The sequence below is a fragment of the Lactuca virosa genome, chromosome 5 (genome assembly GCF_052849685.1).
Source record: "Lactuca virosa cultivar CGN04683 chromosome 5, Lactuca_virosa_CGN04683_v6, whole genome shotgun sequence".
Taxonomy (NCBI): domain Eukaryota; kingdom Viridiplantae; phylum Streptophyta; class Magnoliopsida; order Asterales; family Asteraceae; genus Lactuca; species Lactuca virosa.
In genome coordinates, this window is record NC_136430.1 from 303,824,816 (window position 1) to 303,850,347 (window position 25,532).

At 36.1% G+C, this 25,532-nt stretch overlaps 1 long non-coding RNA gene across 3 annotated transcripts; it reads right to left on the reverse strand.

Annotated features, from left to right (window-relative positions):
• Positions 1 to 18,008: 18,008 nt before the first annotated feature.
• Positions 18,009 to 19,860, reverse strand: LOC145112287 (uncharacterized). Of its 3 annotated transcripts, none has more exons than XR_013710497.1 (5): positions 19,039 to 19,860; positions 18,864 to 18,949; positions 18,641 to 18,694; positions 18,447 to 18,542; positions 18,009 to 18,339 (listed from the first exon to the last, which is right to left on the reverse strand). It is a non-coding gene; the product is annotated as an uncharacterized LOC145112287 (long non-coding RNA). The 3 variants fall into 3 exon arrangements; XR_013710496.1 differs by having other exon boundaries at positions 19,529 to 19,858; XR_013710495.1 differs by having other exon boundaries at positions 18,864 to 19,858.
• Between the last annotated feature and the right edge of the window lie 5,672 nt (positions 19,861 to 25,532).

The following is a 25,532-nucleotide window of genomic DNA, read 5'->3' on the forward strand; positions in this document are numbered from 1 at the left end:
ATTTCACCATTTTGTGGGATACAACTCAAAAATATGATGTTTTGACCATACATTTTGAAACTTGACAGAAACACCGTTACAAAACGGGGAAAAGGCTCAAGATGGACTTTTTCATACAAAATTTCTCATACATGTGTTAGATGTAAGTTTTTATGACATAATCTATTAAAAACATCTAGACAAGATAACCACTATATATTTGTATAAATGATTATATAATCAGCCTTAGCAAACAAACATAGTAAACTATAATTGGTATAGTTTGGGAGTCACAAACACTACATTATCATTTCGGAAGAAACATATAATTGTTTAAAGGTATAATTATTTTTACACTATGTAACCACTATGGAAGAGTGATGCATTCATTTACAAGAAATGGGGGTTTTCATTACACTAGATGTAAACCGGTTAATACAATTTTGTGAGACATTTGGCTTCACGGTACCTACTAGAGTACACACTAAGTCCTGAATTATAACCAGAGTCTCTTGTAGGGAGAACGTGACACTTGTGTATAGATCTATACGAGATTGACAACCCCGCACCTAAGCTGTTAGCTATAGTTAGACCGGCCAGTCTATGGTGACAAATGTCTAACAATTCCGACGCCTGAAGAACGTCGTAGCAGGCCAACTAGTCATTAGCATGGTTATGATAACTCACATGGGGTATTAACAATACATTTGGTTTACGGGGCTAACATACATTCAATTAGTTTTATATAATGATAAAACTACATAATACTATTTTCCAGTACAACACTACTTAATTTTTGGTCTTTGGGTTTAAGACTTACAACTCATTTTTAAAGAAAATATTGGATTTTCTGAAAGCGCACACTGTCATTTTACAAGGAAAAGTTACTGATTTTCTCATACAAAACTCTTATGAACTCACCAACTTAATTGTTGACACTTTTTCAAAACCACTTGTATTCTCAGGAAATCAGTAGACAGGTAACCAAAAAGGTTTTGAGGATGGGGCGTCGCAGCGTCACGTCATTTACTTTTGTCATATGTATTTGGTATCAAGTAAACAATGTTTCGGATACAATGTAAACTTATTAATTATAAATATGATGGTTGTGTGGCTTTGATCACTATTATTTATTATGTTATGATACTGTACATGAAAGTCATCCACCCCCAGACGATTCCGTCGTTCTGCTTTGGGGTGTGACAGATTGGTATCCGAACATTGTTTATAGTGAACTAAGTATATCAAACCATGTAAGATATACAACTATAAATACAATGGATCTAAAACACTCTGACTAAGAAGTATACTTTTAAAATATAATAGTATTTTTAGAAAAAGTATACATACTAGAAACAGTATAATAATAAGAACCATATAAAAGTATTATGATAAGTTGAACACTACGATTAAGCCTAGACAATTATGTAATCATATCTGAGATAAATATAGCCTGGTCAACTATATTTATACGAGATATGACTAACATGTGTTTAGGAATGGTCGTGGTGGCCAACGAATCTAAAACTTACCAACTCTATATACCAAGAAACTCTAGAATCAAACATCAAGTATATAATACTATAGGAGTATTTTAGAATACTACAGAGTCATACACTTAAACCCTTCTTGTATTTCTCATATCTCTATTCTTACACAGACATCATGGCAGGATTCCATATGCCCGGAGACCCCTATTTCCCTAACCGGGGAAATGGCGGATGGATCGTAAAGGATCCCGAAGAGGATCCTGATGAGATAACGGAGGAAGATCTCGAAGAGGATCCCGAAGAGGATCCAGAGGAGGAAGAAAACGAGGAGGAGGTTAAGGAGGACTCAGACGCAGAGTCCAAAGTCATTAACCCCCCTTATGTCGCCCGAGTTCCCGCACATCGTCTGGGCTACCAGGGACCCACGCCCCGTTGGGCGGAGGACCTGGAGAGGTGGAGCAGGCAGCAACACCAGTGCTCTTCATATGGCATGGAGCGAGGTTTCTATAACCTCAGTCACGGAGGACCGGAAGACAAGTCCCTTGTCACAACTGGCATTTTAGCTAGGAAATTCTATTCCTGTGTAACCATTCAACTATTGTAAAACTTATATTCTAATTAAATCTCACTCAATGCACAATTAGATTCACCATTCATGTTCATCAAAGATTCTGAAGCCCTAAGATCCATGGTTTAAATCCATATTGGGCTAGGAGTTCCTTATTAGGCCTAATGAACCAATAAGCACCCAATTCAACTTTATTGGACTTAGAAGCCCTAATTGGGCCCTTATTGGACCCAATTCACAAATTTAAAACAATTTGGACCATTTGGGCCTATAATGATTCATTCTAATCCTAATGGGCCTTCTTGGGCCATAACTAATCCAATTAACCTTAGTGAGCCATAAGCCCATTCTTTTACTCTAAGTTGGGCCGTGAATGCTTCCAAGAGCCCAATGGGCCGAAAAACCTTATGTTTAGGATCCAAATGTCCTAGCTAGAGTTAATGGGCCCAATCTACTCCACTCTTTCTTCTTGGCCCAAAATTTCGGCCCATGTATAAAAAAAGGGAAAAGAAGAGATTAAGGGGGGGTTGACTTTGGAGTGCCACCTCCATAAAGTCCAACATACATCTAGGCTTTAAACCACCATACATCCATACTAGTCACTTCACCATCTCTCTCCCCTCTCCTCTTCTACTCTCGGCCGAATGCAACACACACACACACATACACTCCACCAAATTCTCTCAAACACTCTCAAGGATCATCCTACTCCTTCCATCAAAAATCTCAAAATTTGCTTGTGTTTCAAGAAGGTTTTCACAAGATAATCATCACTTCTTGGTAAGTCTTTACACATCCAAGTTTATAACTCCAATCTCATGTTAGATCACTCTTTTAAGCAAAGTTTTTGGTGATTTTTTTTCCTAGAACTTCTTAAGTTCGAAATCTACTTCAAGGTGTTGCTAGGACCAAAATCTTCTTCATTTCTTCTTCAAAACCGAAACATCAAAGCAAAGGTGAGTTCATACCCCCTTGTTTTCGGTTTTCATATGATTTTTGGAGGAGAATACAAGTAAAATGTGTAGATCTATGTGTTATATGCATGTTTTGTGTGAATTCTTAGTTTATTTGGCAAAAATGTGTTAGATCTTAGTGAATCTCGAAATTTTAAGTATTATGTAGCAAAGATCTAAGAACTATAACACTATATATATATATATATATATATATATATATATCATATTACCAAGCCAAAGGAGAACACATGTTTAAGATGCAAAAGAATTCAACAAAAACCTTGTTAAAGGTCAAAATTGTCAAGAAAACAAAAGATTATGGTAAAAAGTGAAAATTCTGTTTTAATGGTGGCCAAACAGGCCCTACATGTATAAAAAGGTATTTTTATGCTAAACATACTTTTACAAGGGTCAAAAATGCAAATTTAAGCTTATTGGGCCAAACTTTTGGGCCTCACGACCTTTGGGCCCAATTTGCGAAAAAATGAGGTTTTAAGGTTTAAAAATGTTATTTTGGCAAAAGTTTGAGTCATTAATGTAAATAAACCAAATTTAGAGGTGAAAATATCATTTATTTTCAAATTGGACCAAAAATGTAAAGTTTTCCAAAATTGGGCCAAAAATGTAAACTTTTACCAAAAAGGGGCTGAAAATGTAATTTCTGCGAAACAGGGTTTTAAATGTGAAAATATAACATTTTGGGTCAAAACTATAAATTTACCGACATTTGGGACAAAATTGCAAACTTTTATAAATTATGGACTAAAGTGTTATCTATTAAATTCAAAATACAACGAATCTAAACTACACTCTTACAAGTTTTATCTATTAAATTCACACATGCATTTATACTCGATTTTCACATCATTTTCAAAATATTTTACAGAAAATATCGGATTTTCTGGGTTTTTACAAAAGATACAAAGACTTTTACTCAAATATACTTATGAACTCACCAACATTATATATGTTGACCGTTTTCAAAATAACTTGTATTCTCAGGTAATCGTTAAGCTGGAAGATATGCACGTGTGTATGGTTTTGTTTATGTAACATCACTTATCGTACTTTGAACAATTAGAACTTATGTATTTTAACAATATACTTGATGTGAACAATGTTGGTTGTATTATGTAATGTTGGTGATGAATGTGTTATGTTTCATGTATATTCATTGTAATGATTATTCAATTGATAGTCACACCAGCCCCCGGACGTTTCCGCCGTCTGGTTCGGGGGTGTGACAGCCCTCCCTATCATGGTTCAGCGAATCACGCACCTCGGGGATCAGACCAGGGTGTCGGCAAACTGGATCTTGGAGCTGGGGGCTGCTGCGGAAGTCACTGACGCACGAGCTCGACGAATGGAGAGGGACTACCCCGGACATGTCATATCGTTGACCGCCTCCATGAGGACCTCACCACCGCTAGAGCGAAACGAGGGAGTACCAGGAGAGGCACTCGACCCTCGAGGAGAGGGTGATTGCAGCTGAGCGTCGGATAGCGGAGATGTAGGCCTCCATAACTTCATCCTGTGGCCCACAGGAGACCACCCGCCGTGAGTAGGGCTTATACTACTCACGTTTTGTGATCGATTATATTTACGAGTAAGCGTTGATGCTACTCTTTATTTTAGACCTTCTTAAAGGTCAATTTTCACAAACTATGTACTAGTACTATATTAACAATGAAATGGGCATGTATTTTATTTCATTGGGTGTTGCTATCTGTTATGCAATTTTTTACTTAGTATAGTAAATTTCATTTATGAATTACTTGCAAATTTCAGTAACAACAAAGCGTTCCTTTACGGTAATGCCCGATTCATAACTCTTATCAAAGACTTATCGTCATTCCACCTTTAAACTTTATGGCATAAAAATGCCACCACGGAAATCTAACAGGCGCTTCAACAATACATCAGCGCCACCACCTCCACAGATGGACTCTGCCGTGTTCCAAGCTGCTGTAACAGCCGCTATGGCCGAAATCAGTAGTAACGACAACGGAAGCGGAAATGGGACTAATAGTCCCAATCAAGGCGAAAACCAAGGGCACCAGGGAATGTGCTCCTACAAAGAATTCATGAACTGCAAGCCCATGACCTATCATGGCGATGGTGGGGTCGTTACTTTGACAAGATGGTTTGAGAAAACCGAGTCCATCTTCGAAATTTGTGCATGCCCGGACGAATTCAAAGTCAAATATGCAGCGTGTACATTCGCGGACGAATTTAAAATGTTTCTACTTTCATTAAGTAAAAAATGGCTAAACTTTAAAACAAATGATACAACAACAGATCCCAAATGCCTTCTTATTGGTAAGCCTCTTATATTGCAATTTGAAACATTCTTATGTTCACTTTTAGATGTTAATGATACAGATAATCAATATGTCTACTACAAGGGTATCTAACCTAGTATCTTAATGTGTCACTAAGTTTGCAGCATACCATAAAACTTGAGAATTGGATGCCCTAGTAAGCTCAATTTGAATTTCACAGATTCAATTACAACACAAACACCGAAATACATGTGAAAATCAAAGTTAAATTGAGAAACAAGTAAAGAATTACCTTAAGAGCAGACTCCCAACGCAAAGTAGTGATACGTTCGTGAAGCACTTCGAGTACAGTTCCGGAAAACAGCCTCGTGGATCCTTTTTTCTTCTCAATCACTGCCTTCGTAGCCTCTCTTCTTAATATTACCGATATGGCCTTTTGCGACGCGATTTTCTTATTCACTTGCTCTTTCACTTCTCAAAATATCATAATCTTATTCACTTGCCCTTTTACATGTGATTGGGCCTTTGTGGCCAAATTTCATACTAATAGGGCTTGGAAATGGAAATTTCATGTGTTAGTAAGCCGTAGCGATACCCTTATGTAATCATTAAAATCCGTAAACTTATTCAAGTACCTTTCGAATACCAAAAACATCCCACAAATACGTAAACATTGAACATAATACAAAGAGAGGTTAAGAATCTAGTGAGACTTGTCGGTTGGCACCACTGAGTGTACAATCGTAACCTGTAGTTATAATCAGAGTTTCCTTGTAGGAAAGCAGGAGTTTGTGTATTGATCTATACGGGGTGACCCCCCACGTCTTAGCTGTTCGCTACAGCTAGACTAGGCCAGTCTAGGGCGACAACATCCTTAGCAAGACCGACATTTGGAAAAATACCAAGACGGGCGACCTAGTCATTATCATGCATGGTTATAACGGCTCATATAGGGATTCAATACCAAAAGATAACCATTTGAAGATAAACTCTTTAATTGTGTTAATGCAAACGACTTATTTAACGATACAAGAATTCAGACGTTATTATAAAACAGAAAATATCGGATTTTCTGGGGAAATTATTCATATACAATTATCATTTATTCAAAATACAACGAATCTAAACTACACTCTTACAAGTTTTATCTATTAAATTCACACATGCATTTATACTCGATTTTCACATCATTTTCAAAATATTTTACAGAAAATATCGGATTTTCTGGGTTTTTACAAAAGATACAAAGACTTTTACTCAAATATACTTATGAACTCACCAACATTATATATGTTGACCGTTTTCAAAATAACTTGTATTCTCAGGTAATCGTTAAGCTGGAAGATATGCAAGTGTGTATGGTTTTGTTTATGTAACATCACTTATCGTACTTTGAACAATTAGAACTTATGTATTTTAACAATGTACTTGATGTGAACAATGTTGGTTGTATTATGTAATGTTGGTGATGAATGTGTTATGTTTCATGTATATTCATTGTAATGATTATTCAATTGATAGTCACACCAGGCCCCAGACGTTTCCACCGTCTGGTTCGGGGGTGTGACAGGTTGGTATCAGAGCAATGTTTATAGTGAACTAGCATATCTAACCATACATGATATGCAACTATAAATACAATGGGACTAAATAACTCTGAACAAAACAAAAATCTCACGCTTATGTGCGCATACTAGGATAATAATCTAACAATATCTAATAAAAGCTTCTGGAGGAGATCGAACACTATGATTAAACCTGGGCAGTTATGTAGTCATATTAGGGATAAATATAGCCTGATCAACTATATTTATTCAAAATATGACCAACATGTGTTCGGGAGTAATCATAGCGGGAAATGAATCCAAAAGCCTACCGTACTCTCCAAAACTCTAGGGAACCCAAAACTTAAATGACTAAAAATATACTATAGGAAATAATCAAAACATGACTTACCCCGCACCCCCATGCAGTCACCATGGATGATGATCAGCAAGAGGCGCACTTCTACCAAGCACTAGTGGCTCGAGGGATGCTTGAGGAGGATCCCGAAGAAAGGCAAGGGAGAGCCCATGATGCTGGACCCGATGTGGAACAGGAAGAATATGTGGTAACTGATTACGAATATGACAAATCTGACCAGGAGTTAGATGAAGAGAAGGACGTAGAGGAGACACATAGTGAACCCCACCTATCGAAAGCCCCATCAGACCCCTGCACGGTTCAGAAGGGTGATACAGACTATCTACGCTCCCTCGAGGAAGCAATTATCAGCCTCAAGCTTCAACTTTTTACGGCCGAAGCAAGGGTTGTACAAGCCGAGCAAAGGGTAGAGGTAATCACCCAAGAGGCGGATGAACTGGTTGAACTCCTGATACGTCAGCTCGACGATTGAGTATCATCGTCATCTCTTCTGATAGGACTTGCTCTACTACTTACTATATAGGTCTCACCGTTTGAGGAACAAGCCGTATCTCCTACTAATATTATGTTTTCCCTCTGGCGCACCCCACCATGACTAGGGCCAGCAGTAGCTTCCATTAGTATTAGGTTTCTCTTAGGCGTTCTATGTTATGTACTATCGACTCTATGTTTAAGTGATCACACTACTCATAGAGTCGTTATGCTACCGAATTTTTTATTTTCCTTATGCACTGTATGCCTTCTGGCAAATTTTCATGTATCAAAACTATTAGTATTAATGAAAATGCTTTATGTTTTATCATGACATTGTTGCCTGCTATGTGTTTTACTTTCTTGTTTTATGTTAATGCATGAAATTACTCGAATACACACTATACGCCTAGTCTATAGGATCACAAACTCGCAAAAACGATAGGCACTCAACGTCTTTCCATTCCATGACAGAAAGATGCCTCCAAGACCCAACCGTGGAAACAACGCAACACCGACCCCACCTGAGATAAACTCGGTTGCATTCCAGGCAGCAGTGTCCGCCGCGGTCACTGCAGCACTTGCGCAGATTCGCAATGGAAACAACGGAGAAGGCAACGGGCAGGGAGCCGGAAGCACCAATCAAGGGACAAACCATGGAGCCGCACGAGCATGCACCTACAAAGATTTCGCCAACGCCAAACCTCAGACCTTTAACGGGACAGGAGGCGTAATAGCCTTGAAGAGATGGATCGAGAAGGTAGAATCCGTCTTCGAAATCTGCAGTTGTCCGGATGAGTGTAAGGTCAAGTTCGCAGCCTGCACGTTCATTGACCAAGCCCTCTCCTGGTGGAATGGCCACGTAGAGGCCATGACACTCTCACTGGCAAACGCGATGCCCTGGGAAGAGCTGAAGGAGATGTTGTTAGCGGAATACTGTCCTAGAGGTGAGATTCAGAAGATGGAACAAGAGTTGTGGAACCTCACAGTTCAAAACTCCAACATCGACGCATACATATCCCGGTTTAGCGAGCTATCTCTTCTGTGTCCCTGGATGATCACCTCAGAAGGGAAAAAGATTGAGAGGTTTATCTGGGGATTGACTACACCTATCCAAGGGAATGTCATTGCGGCAAACCCTGAGACGTTTGATAGCGCCAAGAGACTGGCCAAGAAACTGTATGATCATGGCAATAAGAAGGGTGCCAAAACAGTGGAAGCGGAGGTTAAGAAGGAATAAGAGAACAAGAAGGGGAAAAACAACAAGAGAAAGGGAAGGCAAAACTCGGAATAGTCTAAGAAGCAACAAACGGTGTCTGTTCATGCTGTAACACAAGCTACTGCCACACCACATGCTCCAGCCTCATCCACACCGAATGCTTCCAAGCAGTACTCGGGAAATCTCCCCAAGTGTGGCAAATGCAACTTCCACCATCATAGAGAGCGCAGAGAAATGAGTTGCACAAGGTGCAACCGGAAGGGCCATACAGCAAAGTATTGTAGGACTCAGCTCCCACAGAACCAGATGGCAAAAAACAACAATAACAACAACACCAATGCTGGAGCCAGCTATACCTGTTACAGATGTGGGAAGACCGGGCATTTCAGGCGAAACTGCCCCAACGCGAACAATCAAGGGGCAGGAGCAGCAGGGAGAGTGCTGACAATGGGTCAGGGTGAAGCAGTGCAGGACCCAATCGTTGTCACCGGTACGTTCCTACTTAACAACTCGTATGCATGCATCCTATTTGATAGTGGGGCGGACCGAAGTTTTGTTAGTAATAAATTCAAACACTTACTAAATCAACAACCCTGGAAGCTCAACGAAGCCTTTACGGTGGAAATGGCTAATGGGAAATCAGAAACAACAGAATATATCTATATAGGATGTACGTTAGCACTAAACAATCACACCTTCCAAATAGACTTAATGCCTGTAAATATTAGGAGTTTTGATGTGATCATCGGCATGGATTGGTTAAGCCCCCATCATACCGATGTTATGTGTCACGAGAAGGTCGTTCGTCTTCATCTTCCTAACCACAAAACCCTAATAATCTACGGAGATAAACCCGGCGCAAATCTTCGCCTTATCTCATGTATCAAGGCACAAAAGTGTCTACAAAAGAAGAACTACGCATTCCTTGCTCACGTGGTGGACAAAACCAAAGAGGAAGCAAGCATTCGCAACATCCCAGTGGCGTGTGATTTCCCGGACGTGTTTCCATAAGATCTTCCGGGAGTACCCCCAGAGCGACAAATCGAATTCCGAATCGACCTAGTGCCTGGAGCCACTCCAATAGCCAAATCACCCTATAGGTTGGCCCCTGCTGAAATGCAAGAATTATCAAGCCAACTGGGCGAACTCCTGGAGAAAGGATTCATCAGACCCAGCTTCTCGTCGTGGGGAGCTCCGGTTCTTTTCGTTAAAAAGAAAGACGGATCCTTCAGGATGTGCATCGACTATAGGGAATTAAACAAACTCACCATCAAAAACCGGTATCCACTTCCACGAATTGATGATCTATTTGACCAGCTTCAAGGAGCTAGTTACTTTTCAAAAATAGATCTGAGATCCGGTTATCATCAACTCAAAGTCCGAGATGAGGACATTCCTAAGACTGCTTTCCGAACTCGATACGGTCACTACGAATTCGTCGTAATGCCCTTCGGTCTAACAAATGCCCCAGCTGCATTTATGGGCCTCATGAATCGAATATGCCGCCCATTCCTTGACAAATTCGTCATCGTTTTGATCGACGATATTCTCGAAGTGAAGAAGATCATAGCCAACACCTTCGACAAATTTTAGAAACCCTACGGGCTGAAAAGTTGTATGCGAAACTCTCCAAGTGCGAGTTCTGGCTCCGCAGTGTAAACTTCCTGGGCCATGTAGTCAGTCAGGAAGGAATACATGTGGACCCCTCCAAAATCAAAGCAATCAAAAGCTGGGCAGCTCCAGCAACGCCAACATAAATTCGTCAATTCTTAGGTCTCGCAGGCTACTACCGAAGATTCATTCAGAACTTTTCCAAGATAGCCAAACCCCTCACCACGTTAACCCAAAAAGGCGTACCCTTCAATTGGACCGAAAAGCAAGAGCATGCCTTCCAAACCTTGAAGCAAGCCCTTTGTAGTGCTCCAGTGCTATCCTTACCGGAGGGAACCGAAGACTTCATAGTTTACTGTGATGCTTCAAATTAGGGTTTAGGTTGTGTCCTCATGCAACGAGAGAAAGTAATTGCTTACGCATCTAGACAACTGAAAACGCATGAAGTAAATTACACCACACATGATCTAGAACTGGGGGCGGTGGTCTTCGCCTTAAAATTTTGGAGGCACTAACTATATGGTACCAAGTGCACCATCTTTACAGACCACAATAGCCTCCAGCACATTCTAAATCAAAAGGAGCTAAACATGAGGCAGCGAAGATGGGTTGAGCTGTTAAACGATTACGAATGTGAGATCAAATATCATCCCGACAAGGCTAACATGGTAGCCGATGCCCTGAGCAGAAAGGAGAATGAAAATCGTCGTGTGAAGACTCTGTCGATCACCATCCAATCTCATCTAGCTTCACAGATCAAGGAAGCTCAATTGGACGCATTGAAGCCAGAGAATGTCGCTAGTGAATCGATACGAGGAATGGAGAAGGAGCTTGAAGTTAACAACGATGGAACCCACTACTTCATGAATAGAATCTGGGTTTCCAAAATTGGGGGATTCAGAGAGATAGTCATGCATGAAGCCCACAAGACGCGATATTCTATTCATCCGGGGTCAGATAGAATGTATTTGGATATCAAGCAGCAATATTGGTGGCCTAATATGAAGGTAGAGATATCTACTTTCGTGGGCAAGTGCCTTACTTGCGCCAAGGTGAAAGTAGAATATCAAAAGCCCTCAGGACTATTGCAACAACCAGTGATACCCGAGTGGAAATGGGAAAGGATTACTATGGACTTCGTGACCAAATTGCCAAAGACAGCGGACGGATTGGATACTATCTGGGTAATCGTCGATAGATTGACAAAATCCGCGCATTTCCTGCCTATAAAAGAATCATACAAGATGGAAAAGCTGACCCGAATCTACATCAAGGAGGTCGTGAAACTCCATGGAGTGCCAGTATCTATTATCTCGGATCGAGATAGCAGATTTACTTCAAGATTCTGGCAATCTCTTCAGAAGGCAATGGGAACACAGCCAGATATGAGCATCGCCTACCACCCGCAGACGGATGGTCAGAGTGAGCATACCATCCAGACACTCGAGGATATGCTCCGAGCTTGCGTGATTGACTTCGACAAATCATGGGATGGCCACTTGCCTCTGATCGAATTCTCTTATAATAACAGTTACGATACGAGCATCAAGGTTGATCCCTTCGAGGCTCTCTATGGTCGTAAATGTAGATCGCCCCTATGCTGGGCCGAGGTGGGTGACACTCAACTAGCAAAAGGGCAATCGCCAACCAGTTCTCTTACAGGACCCAAAATCATTCGTGAAACAACCGAGAAGATAGTCCAAATCAAAGCTCGACTTCAAGCATCACGAGACCGACAAAAGAGCTATGCTGACAAGCGGCGAAAGCCACTAGAGTTTCAAGTCGGGGATCGCGTGCTATTAAAGGTCTCTCCTTGGAAGGGAATGATTCGATTTGGGAAAAGAGGATTATTGAACCCGCGGTACATTGGACCGTTCGAGATTCTTGCCCGAATTAGTCCAGTGGCTTACAAGCTGCAGCTACCTGTCGAGCTCAGCAACGTACACCCAGTGTTCCACGTCTCAAATATGAAAAAGTGTCTATCAGATGAAACCTTGGTCGTCCCTTTGGAAGAGTTTGAGCTAAACGAGATTATTGGGCCAAACTTTTGGGCCTCACGACCTTTGGGCCCAATTTGCGAAAAAATGAGGTTTTAAGGTTTAAAAATGTTATTTTGGCAAAAGTTTGAGTCATTAATGTAAATAAACCAAATTTAGAGGTGAAAATATCATTTATTTTCAAATTGGACCAAAAATGTAAAGTTTTCCAAAACTGGGCCAAAAATGTAAACTTTTACCAAAAAGGGGCTGAAAATGTAATTTCTGCGAAACAGGGTTTTAAATGTGAAAATATAACATTTTGGGTCAAAACTATAAATTTACCGACATTTGGGACAAAATTGCAAACTTTTATAAATTATGGACTAAAGTGTCATTTTTACAAAACTTTGGGCCTTAATTAAAGATTTGAGTATTATTAGCCAAAAATGTCATTTTTACAAAATGAAAGCCTTTTATCATCAATCTATTAAGCCTCGAACTAAAACAAACAACCGAATCAAAAGAACGAACGAATTACGTCAAAAACTATTTATTGGGCCCAATATTCACATTTCTTGGCCATTGGACCCTAAGGGCCGAATTAAGTGTGTATTGAGCCCAATGTTTTCCATTACATGTTTATTGGGTCTTGTGTCCCACTTACATGTTAATTTGGGCCTAAGTTATGGATTACATGTTTATTGGGCTTTTGTGGCCCATTTACATGGCCTAAATTACCCTTTTACATGTGATTGGGCCTTTGTGGCCAAATTTCATACTAATAGGGCTTGGAAATGGAAATTTCATGTGTTAGTAAGCCGTAGCGATACCCTTATGTAATCATTAAAATCCGTAAACTTATTACCAAAAACATCCCACAAATACGTAAACATTGAACATAATACAAAGAGATGTTAAGAATCTAGTGAGACTTGTCGGTTGGCACCACTGAGTGTACAATCGTAACCTGTAGTTATAATCAGAGTTTCCTTGTAGGAAAGCAGGAGTTTGTGTATTGATCTATACGGGGTGACCCCCCACGCATTAGCTGTTCGCTACAGCTAGATTAGGCCAGTCTAGGGCGACAACATCCTTAGCAAGACCGGCATTTGGAAAAATACCAAGACGTGCGACCTAGTCATTATCATGCATGGTTATAACGGCTCATATAGGGATTCAATACCAAAAGATAACCATTTGAAGATAAACTCTTTAATTGTGTTAATGCAAACGACTTATTTAACGATACAAGAATTCAGACGTTATTATAAAACAGAAAATATCGGATTTTCTGGGGAAATTATTCATATACAATTATCATTTATTCAAAATACAACGAATCTAAACTACACTCTTACAAGTTTTATCTATTAAATTCACACATGCATTTATACTCGATTTTCACATCATTTTCAAAATATTTTACAGAAAATATCGGATTTTCTGGGTTTTTACAAAAGATACAAAGACTTTTACTCAAATATACTTATGAACTCACCAACATTATATATGTTGACCGTTTTCAAAATAACTTGTATTCTCAGGTAATCGTTAAGCTGGAAGATATGCAAGTGTGTATGGTTTTGTTTATGTAACATCACTTATCGTACTTTGAACAATTAGAACTTATGTATTTTAACAATATACTTGATGTGAACAATGTTGGTTGTATTATGTAATGTTGGTGATGAATGTGTTATGTTTCATGTATATTCATTGTAATGATTATTCAATTGATAGTCACACCAGCCCCCGGACGTTTCCGCCGTCTGGTTCGGGGGTGTGACAGCCCTCCCTATCATGGTTCAGCGAATCACGCACCTCGGGGATCAGACCAGGGTGTCGGCAAACTGGATCTTGGAGCTGGGGGCTGCTGCGGAAGTCACTGACGCACTCGACGAATGGAGAGGGACTACCCCGGACATGTCATATCGTTGACCGCCTCCATGAGGACCTCACCACCGCTAGAGCGAAACGAGGGAGTACCAGGAGAGGCACTCGACCCTCGAGGAGAGGGTGATTGCAGCTGAGCGTCGGATAGCGGAGATGTAGGCCTCCATAACTTCATCCTGTGGCCCACAGGAGACCACCCGCCGTGAATAGGGCTTATACTACTCACGTTTTGTGATCGATTATATTTACGAGTAAGCGTTGATGCTACTCTTTATTTTAGACCTTCTTAAAGGTCAATTTTCACAAACTATGTACTAGTACTATATTAACAATGAAATGAGCATGTATTTTATTTCATTGGGTGTTGCTATCTGTTATGCAATTTTTTACTTAGTATAGTAAATTTCATTTATGAATTACTTGCAAATTTCAGTAACAACAAAGCGTTCCTTTACGGTAATGCCCGATTCATAACTCTTATCAAAGACTTATCGTCATTCCACCTTTAAACTTTATGGCATAAAAATGCCACCACGGAAATCTAACAGGCGCTTCAACAATACATCAGCGCCACCACCTCCACAGATGGACTCTGCCGTGTTCCAAGCTGCTGTAACAGCCGCTGTGGCCGAAATCAGCAGTAACGACAACGGAAGCGGAAATGGGACTAATAGTCCCAATCAAGGCGAAAACCAAGGGCACCAGCGAATGTGATCCTACAAATAATTCATGAACTGCAAGCCCATGACCTATCATGGCGATGGTGGGGTCGTTACTTTGACAAGATGGTTTGAGAAAACCGATTCCATCTTCGAAATTTGTGCATGCCCGGACGAATTCAAAGTTAAATATGCAGCGTGTACATTCGCGGATGAATTTAAAATGTTTCTACTTTCATTAAGTAAAAACTGGCTAAACTTTAAAACAAATGATACAACAAGAGATCCCAAATGCCTTCTTATTGGTAAGCCTCTTATATTGCAATTTGAAACATTCTTATGTTCACTTTTAGATGTTAATGATACAGATAATCAATATGTCTACTACACGGGTATCTAACCTAGTATCTTAATGTGTCACTAAGTTTGCAGCATACCATAAAACTTGAGAATTGGATGCCCTAGTAAGCTCAATTTGAATTTCACAGATTCAATTACAACACAAACACCGAAATACATGTGAAAATCAAAGTTAAATTGAGAAACAAGTAAAGAATTACCTTAAGAGCAGACTCCCAACGCAAAGCAGTGATACGTTCGTGAAGCACTTCGAGTACAGTTCCGGAAAACAGCCTCGTGGATCCTTTTTTCTTCTCAATCACTGCCTTCGTAGCCTCTCTTCTTAATATTACCGATATGGCCTTTTGCGACGCGATTTTCTTATTCACTTGCTCTTTCACTTCTCAAAATATCATAATCCTATATGTGCGTGTGTGGTTTGTATGTTAGGTACCAACCACATTCCATACTCAAAATATTGAAAACTAATGAATAGCTTTGTAACCTATTAAACATAAACAACCAAACTTATGGTTCTTAATTTATAATAATACAATTTTATCATAAAAATCTAACATGTAAGTCTTTCAAATAAAGCATATAGTACCCCTTTTGTATTCTACATATTTAAATGAAAAATATAATGTTTTGGGTTGTGTTGTGGAAAATGAAGTTTATATAGACTTTTTAACATTAAACATATGTATTTTGATTCAACTGATTCCTTATATGCGGTTGTTATACATTAAACATATGTGAATGCTACATATTATGGTTAATGTCATAGTTGGAAAATTACAACCATGAAGAATTGGGCATATATAACTAATATATATTAAGCATTGAATCGTAAGGCATGAAATGATATTTTTAATACAGAAGAAATGCATAAAATATATGTGATTTAATAGTTTTCATTGATTAATTCATTCACTCGTTTAATAGTTTCCATAAATTGATTTATGGGCATATAGCAAGAAAATAATACATTTCTAAATTTGTATACTTCTTGCATACGTGCTGCAATAGTTATGTTGAAAATAGGTATCCAAACTTGACTAATTATGATTGTATGTGGTACAAACTATATGTTTATAAGATGTTAGGTACCCATTTCTCAAAACTAAGTAGTTTTGAATAGTGATTTAATTTTCTAAAATAAAAACAATTTACTAAAATAAAATTCCTATGTTTTTCCTTATTCGCAGATAACATATGACTCGATTTTGTCCTTGATTTTCGAATTATTCCATGTTCATCATTCTGTAAGAAAAATCGTCCACACCAAAAAACGAATTCATAGCAATTGCAATTCTCGGAAACAAGAATCAGACGACACCAAATCAATTAACGAGTACAGTGGGGATTGAATTTCTGAGAAAAATAAAACAATTTTCGTGTTCACTCTTAACTCCAGTTCAATCGACATGTATTGTCATTCGATCATAGAAACGATTTCAAAAAATTCTTAATTCAAAGAAACTTTTAATTCATAGGAAAAACAAATTTTGTATTATACAATATATTACATCTTGTTAATCGTTCCCTTTCTTTTACAATTAACAGATTTTGTATTTTTATATTTTCATGGGCCGATATCAATGGGCCTGTCGATATATCAGACACTTTTCTGTTTCATTTGCACTCAGTTAACATCAGGTGAAAGGGAAGCTGATGCTGCTAAAAGAAATGTTGATGTTCATGAAATTCATAAAAGAACTCATTTTAGCTCATTTTCAAAAAATACTCTTCCCAAGAAGATAGACAACCATGAGTATACAGCTTACAATTATTGGTTTATGTAAAAAATTTTATTTTTCTATTTTTCTTACAAATAACTTTCGTTTGTATATATATATATATATATATATATATATATATATATATATATATATATATATATTTCCAGTCGAATTATCTAGTTGGGTGATCAAGTAAAACACGTGACTTAATTTCCAAAAACCGCTGGCCTAAATTGTCAGAGTATGATCAAGTAAGTTGGTGTTATATTTATAAAAACTAGCTTAAAATTAATTTAGAAATTTTAAATTATTTCAATGACATGTTAATTGCAGCTAATTAAGGAGCTAAGAAAAGGTCGTGCATTTGATGGATGGTCGGAGGGTATTTTGGACTTTGCACCAACTTACAAATACGAGCAAAATTCAGAGAGATATTATGGGGAGGATCCGAAAGTTGGGATGAGAACTCCGGCATGGTGTGACAGAATCCTTTCATATGGGAAAGGAATCAGGCAGATGAGTTACAGAAGAACTGAATTTATGCTCTCTGATCATAGGCCTGTGTTTGCATGTTATATGATAGAGGTGGAAGTTTTCTCTCCAAGGAGATTACAAAAAGCGCTTACTTTCACTGATGCCGAGATTGAGAATGATGGAATTGTGGCCGGAATGGGAATTGATCGTGGAATCAACCACTTAAGATTAAAAGAAGTTAGTCATCTAAGGGCATGTTTGGTTCGTGGATTCTGAAGGAATCGGAATTGGAATTCGTGATTCCATTCCATGGATGGAATTCAATTCCGACAGAATCCTTCAAATTCCATGTTTGATGTTGTTGGAGGAATTCAATTTCACAATGTTATTTAACAAACACATCATACAACCAACTAGGAAATCTGGAAATTTAACGATTGACATTTCATTAAAAAATCTCGATAGTTAGTTTTACACTCAAAATTCATTAAAACAATAAAACCTATATCAATATACAATGGTGTTTGTACATCTGTGCTTTGTTTTTCACCACCTGCATTGGGGTTTGGGTAACATGGTAGTCCCTAATCAAAGCTTCTACTGGGACTTATAGTGGGAATCCATGGATAGGTAAATATGAAGATAACTAAGCTGCATCTTTCAATATGCGAATGCTTTATGAAGTGTGAGGGCAAATCAGTCTTTTTTGATTCGAGGGAGCAATCAAGAAACACCATGTGGCATCTTTTAAAGCCTGAAAATCAAATATTGAAACAGATTCAATATTATGGCATAACAAGTTGACCAAAAACAACAAGAAACCATTGATGGTATAGATTTGACGAAGAGTCAACTAATCACCTGGACAACAACACTACCTTCTGAACCTCCCTCTTCTTTAATGATACTGAAAATCTTCTCAAAAGCACCCTCAAAGACCAAGATTTTTTGGATTTCCTAGTATAGCAATCAAAGGACAATAGGCAGAAGACAGAAAGTAATGTAACTTTATAGTTAAATAAAAAATTTGGCACTAAATAGGGGAAAAAGATTACCTCTACTTCACGTGTCAAGTAGGTGAGAACTAACAAGGTCTAATTACATATGACCTACAAGGCAATGATCATAGTGTTTAAGGAAAAAGAATTATTAAACATCATACAAATTAAAGATTTCAACAGGTAACCAGTTCATACCTCACGGAGAATTGTAAGAATAGACCTCAGTATATGAAATAAAATTTAAAAAGAACAAAGAAAAAGTGTGTATGACACATACCTAATGGGGGAATTTGTTAAAAGGGCAGTCAAAAGTTGAAGCGTATAATATCTTATATAAAAGTCATCCTCTCCCTGTAAAGACACCTGATTACCAATAACAAACCACAGAACAAAAAAAAAAGAATCAAGAATTCATTTCCTGAGGTAAAAAGGATCAAGATTAGAAGCCTTACAAGCAAGCTTAAAAGAAGAGAAATGATTTGTCCATCTCTTGATAAGACTATGTGTTCCTAGACAGGACACTTGCTCACTTGCAGTTTATATATGTTATCGACTAATTCTTAGATGCATATATACAATAGAAATGCACCAACCAGAAACAATGTTGCAAATGAAAAACCATTTGAGATTCACATAAAAAAATGAAAAAAATAGTGTTATTATAGGAGATGACATTTTGTCGAACACCTGGTGGGCTTCTTTTAATATAGTTGCAAATGAAAAACCATTTGAGATTCACAAATCTTTAACATTTTGTCGAACACATACTCAAACTGAATCAAAAATGAATTTTGACTCCAAGTGAATTACTCTCGATTCTTCAAAGATCAAACTTCCAACAATAAGATATATAAAAACTTACGAGTTCTAGTTTTCTGAATTCGAGCTTTAGATTAAATCAGAAAAAGTGGAAGAAAAAATTGGGAGAAGAAATCAACTAACAGTTGGTTGTCTTGAGAAAAGGAAGTCATTTGAAATATGACAAATGGAAATCGTTCTCTCCCTCGGTCTTTAGGGTGTAAGCCATGTGCCAGAACCAATTGAAATAAACCCACTTTGCGTGATCAAAAACCTCTGATGTAAATAAGATGAATCTCAATGATTCAATAAGTTGGGAAGAATCGAAGGAGTCACAGCTTTTTCCCATCTTCGTAATAGGAGTGGAAGAGAGTATAGCATGATCGATTCCGTTTTTGACTTCTCTCAGTTGATATGCGATAGCCCGAGGAAGAAAGTAAGCTCATCTAACTTTGAAACGACGTCGGATAGTTCTTTTGGTACGTAACCTTATGTACCTTATGGTATATTCACTTTTCATATATATATATATATATATATATATATATATATATATATATATATATATATATATATATATATATATATATATATTAAATTGTCTCGTACCTTTTATGCTTTTAAATACTCCTACCAATTACAATTATGACATGTGTCACCATTCCATATTACTTAACTATCTCATTAAGAGTATATTAGGAATATATCAAATAAAATTAAATTGAATGGTGAAATGATGACACGTGTCATAATGTTAATGAGTAGGAATATTTGTAGACATAAAAGGTAGGAGACAATTAAATTTCTCTCTCTCTCTCTCTCTCTCTCTCTATATATATATATATATATATATATATATATATATATATATATATATATATATATATATATATATACTACTTTATAACACATATATAACGTGGGTCTACTAAATTTTAAGTTCAAAGTCTTAAAAACAAGGAGATTAATTTTAATCCATTAGATCTAATTTAATGGTGTAGATGATTATATCATATGGTGATCTGTATGACTAAACATCAGCCAATCAAATACAAAGATTACATGTATCACCTTTTAAGCGTATTGTACCATTTATTATGCTTAAAGAAACACATTTTATATTTAATAGGAAATGTCATTTGATATCCTCATTTACTATTTAATCAGATACTCTCTCTCTGAATTCATAGAATATTAACACTTTCTATCTCTAAACCGACATTTTGATTTATTAATTTAAAGACATAATGTTAGTCTTCGGCAGCAGAAACACCACCACCGTCTCTAATGTCTCCACCACTGCCACACCACCTGTGGGGGTCTCTCCTTTTTCTCCCTTTCTCTTTCTATGACGTAACCATAACTAACCCACCGCTCCTACATATCGCAGCCTTTGTAACCATTAGCAAACAACCAAATCCGTACACACAACCGTCTCCACGATCTTCCACTCTCCACCACTCATTGCCGTTATCACCGTTCCTCATCTGCTACCACATCCTTACTGTTGTCGCTACTTTCCTTCGTAACCATCAGCTATGATATTTTGTGTATTCACATTTGTCTAGATCTATTTTTCTAAAGGCATATCTTGTAGAAGAAAAATGTAGTACACATTGTTAGAAACAATAAAACGTGTGTGTTCGTTCATTTTGTTTTGTTAATATTTTTGTTTCTTGTATTTACAAAAAGTGAAATATTTATGTATGTGTTGTTCAGATATGATTTTATTTATTTAGTTCGTTCTGTTTCGTGGCCGTTGGTGACGGGACGAGGAAGAAGAGGTTCTTTGTGTTAGCATCAGAAAAATAACAGTAAATCTGTTCATGGTATCTATGTTTGACTTGTAAATGAAAGTGTTTCTTAACTCAACAAAATTGATTTCAGGTTCTTATTTAATTATAAACATTACATTTTATGATTTGTTGATTAACTTTTGTATTTTATTGGTATTAATGTAGAAGAAGATGGACAATAGATTCTAATCCTATTATTTAAGCTAAAGTAGAAAGTATGATTTTTGAATCTAAATGGTGTTGAATATTTTGAAATGTATTTTATAAACTATTTTTTTACATTGTTTTATTTGTTACGATGAGTTGCCTAAAAATCTTAAATGTTGTATTTTAGTAATATGTTGGATATGGAAATTTTTAAAAATATTTAAATATTAAGAAACAGTTTTAAAAAATATACGTATTAAAATTAAACCTAATATTTATTTTTTTAGTAAGTTTATAGTTTGTACCAACACGACATGTGTTTGAAAAATATAATTTAAAACGTTTAAATACTAGCAAAGTTTATTTGATTCCTAGATATCATTATAATATGATTTTTTTTTCTTTGGTAACTAAAATATGGTGATTTTCAATCTTCCTATGGTATTTTTGAATTTGAGAGAGAAAGTACAAGAATTTAAATTAATGTTTATTGGTTGTGCTTCAAAAGCAAAAGGTGGTGGACACAATTTTACTAGTAAGATTTAACGTATGAGGAATTGCATAGAGAAATGGTCACGCATAATACCGGATGAAGACTACATATATGATATTTTTCGATGGAATTAAAATAAATATTAAAAAAAAGACATTTTGAAAGGGTTACTTTGAATTAATTATCTTGTTACTTTGAATTAATTATCTTTCACTTAAAAAACGATGGATTATTTTTCAAATTTAAAAAATTAAATTAAATTTTAATCTATCGATAGTTATTTATTTGAAAACTAGCAGTCTAATTTTTATGGGAAAATTAAAATTATTTAATTTTACGTATATTGTAGAAATAAATTACCAACAACAGTAATAAAAAAATAAAAATTATAGAAAGTGATTAAGAAAAAATATTAAAAAAAAATGATTTGGATACCTTTTATACAACTCTATGTCGTTTTGTAAAATTTTTAATAATATTTACATATTTCAATCAGATGGTGTGTTTATATTTTAAAATACATATTAATACTGCATTATTTTTTATTTTTCGATTCCTCAAAATTTGATTAATAATTGAATATTTCTTCTTCATAAATCTAATAAAATTATGAAATTAGGAGAATTATGAGACATGTGTATGCATACCACAATAAAGAATAATAATCTGCTTAACTACAACGTTAATGAATGTTTATATAATTTATACAAAAAGCCAGTGGTTATTTACGTAATTTAATAATATGATTAAAATTTATAAAATATGTAATCGTTCAAGCTTTCAAGGATTTTGAAGTAACCATTTGTTGTTTAGTAACAAAATATGAAAAAATATGAACTTTAAACCATAAATGCTAAAACCTAACTCGAAACTCTATAAGGCTATATGGTGTGGTGTTACATTTGTCACTTTATAAGGGTATCGGTGTATCTTTACCCGTCAAACCGAAATTAAACATGAACACTAGAGTATTCACCTAATGCCTATAAGAAAGTAATCGGCAATGCATACTATGTGGTTCGAAATACCACATGCACTTTTATTATTAATCCAAAACAACAAATCACATATATTTTAAAGAAAAAAAGATATATTTTTATTTTTAATCTAAAACAATAACGTATTCTTATTTTAAATCTAAAAACTATAACTAAATTCATTTTCTACCACAAACAAAAATGTACTTTTCATTTTAACTAAAAATAAGATGTTAAAAAAATTTGGTTTGCCTTAAAATTATTCGATACTGCTGCATCGCGCGGGTATGCTGCTAGTATATATATATATATATATATATATATATATATATATATATATATATATATATATATGATTAAAACCCATTTATAATATGCATTTATCCATCACTCTAAGGTAGCTTGTTTTTCCTTATTGTTTTATGGTTCAATCACTTACTTTTTACATAAAATAAACTATGTAAAATAAAAGGATAAAAAATATAGTATGTATATGCGGGCCATTGATGTACCCTTTAGACGCGAGAGGTATCGGGTAAACAAAGTCGCAATATGAATGAATGGTAGTTCGTTGGACCTGTAGTTTGCTCTCAAATGTGCTCGTTCGAATCCAATTCGTAACAAAAACAAAGTCTTTGATCATAGAATATCTCAGGACCCCTAAAGGTAAATACGGGGGTTTGACAGCTGCACTTTTTTATATGATCCATTGAATGCTTCCTTTGCTCAAAGGAAAGGGAAAATATTATTTTATATATGTCAAGGATAAACACCGCAACAAACTAAAACCATATGAACCATTCTTGTCATGGAAAAAATTAGAAATTGCATTTGAGACCTTTTATAAAGTACAAGGACCATAATCATAAAGAAGGGGAGATGTTATTAGAATTTAATATTTGTTTGGACCTTTTAATTTTATTTTTTAATAACTTTCAGACCGTCTAAAATTTAACTTGTAAGTGGAATATTTTGAATAGCATCGGCTTCTTTAAAACCCTCACTTCTCAAATTCTCTCGATTTCTTTTCTAGTCACTTTCGACAACATTGGAGTTGTTTCTTATTCAACTTCTAAAAGAGGTCCATGTTTATATAATTTTCGACCGAACATAATACTTAGCGACAACAAGCGACGAATTAAAAATACATGTCGTCATGACACACGATTGGAAGAACTTATTGAAGTTGTACGCTCGTTGTGAGAATGTTAATTTTTGTGTTGTGGAATGAGAACGACGGCGATGGTGGTGGTGATCTAGTGTTAATGAGCAAGACAATTTGACTCGTTTATCAATGAAAATGAATCTAAGCACATGCATATCATAGTAAACACTTAACTTTAGAACGAGGGACTGTGAACAATGTTTATCGGCCTAAGTCTGTTGACATGTTATCCTATGCTAGGCAGTTTCTCATAATGAGCATCGAGGTTATTGACCAAGGTATGATTTCTAGTTAAAATATGAGATCGTTTCATAACTAATTGTATAAAATTCTTCTAATAATTGAGATCTATATTTGAATTGGAACTCTCACAAGGTAATCATTTAATTAATCTCATGTAAAGCTTTTCTATGATTTTGGTTTGAGATCATTTAATTAATTGAAGAGATCTGAGATCATTTCGTAATTAACTCTTGAGTTCTTCAAACGATCGAGATATATAATGAATTATAATTTTCATATGAGTTATATATTTAATTAGTCCCATGTAATTTTCACTTCCACGACTTTAGTTTGAGATCATTTATTTAATCGAGATTCATTTACGACCGTGGTTTTTAGTTGAATTTAATACATTTGTAACCTGTTATGATTTCACTTTGAGATCGACAGTTTGTATCAAATTGTAAATGTCAAAGGGTTTCAGTCATTTGAATTTGAATAAATGTAGATTCATTTGTTTACAAATAATTTTTTACTACGAAAAACCTAAGTGACATGGTAACTTTTCGAAATTTTAAGATTCAAATATTATTTTGTATTATTATTATTATCGATTTCATGTTTACTTCCCAAGGTCCAAATGATGTTGTTATCAGTATTGATGGATTAACCGAGTTTCGTACGAAGGATATGCCTTGGATAAACAATGACACCTTGTTAACACCATTTTCGTCCTTTGGTCCTTCAATGGAACATATTTCTCTTTTTTTAATAGCCGATCAGTCGAGTCGAATCGAAATCGAAAGTGTCAATTACTTTATCCGGTTCGAGCTCGAGCTTGAAAATCAAGGCTCGAGTCAAATTTCAAACTTGTGAGTACTCAGTTCAATTACATTGACCATGTATGTAAAAAAAGATAGATAAATAAAAATATATATGTAATTTTATAACCTTATCGTTAAAACCAAAGAAAAATAAAGAGTAAATTAAGGTCCCTATGGTTTGGGGCAATTTGCATGTTTGGTCCCTAACTTATTTTAACTCGGAAACTCCACACTTTTGGTTTTTGTTACGCGTTTGGTTCATGTCTTATATAAAAAAAACTATTATTTGAATAGGGAAAAATAATGGGGTAGGTAAGGTAAGGTGAGAGGGGTGGGGTTGGGGGTGTGTTTAATAAATTAAAAAAATCAAGGGCAAAATAATATTTTTAGGTAAGGCAGGGACCAAGTGCGTAACAAAAACAAACAGTAGGGACCTTCCTAGTTAAAAAAATAAGTTAGGGACCAAACATACAAATTACCCTAAACCATAGATACCATTCGTGTAAGTTACTCAAAAATAGATG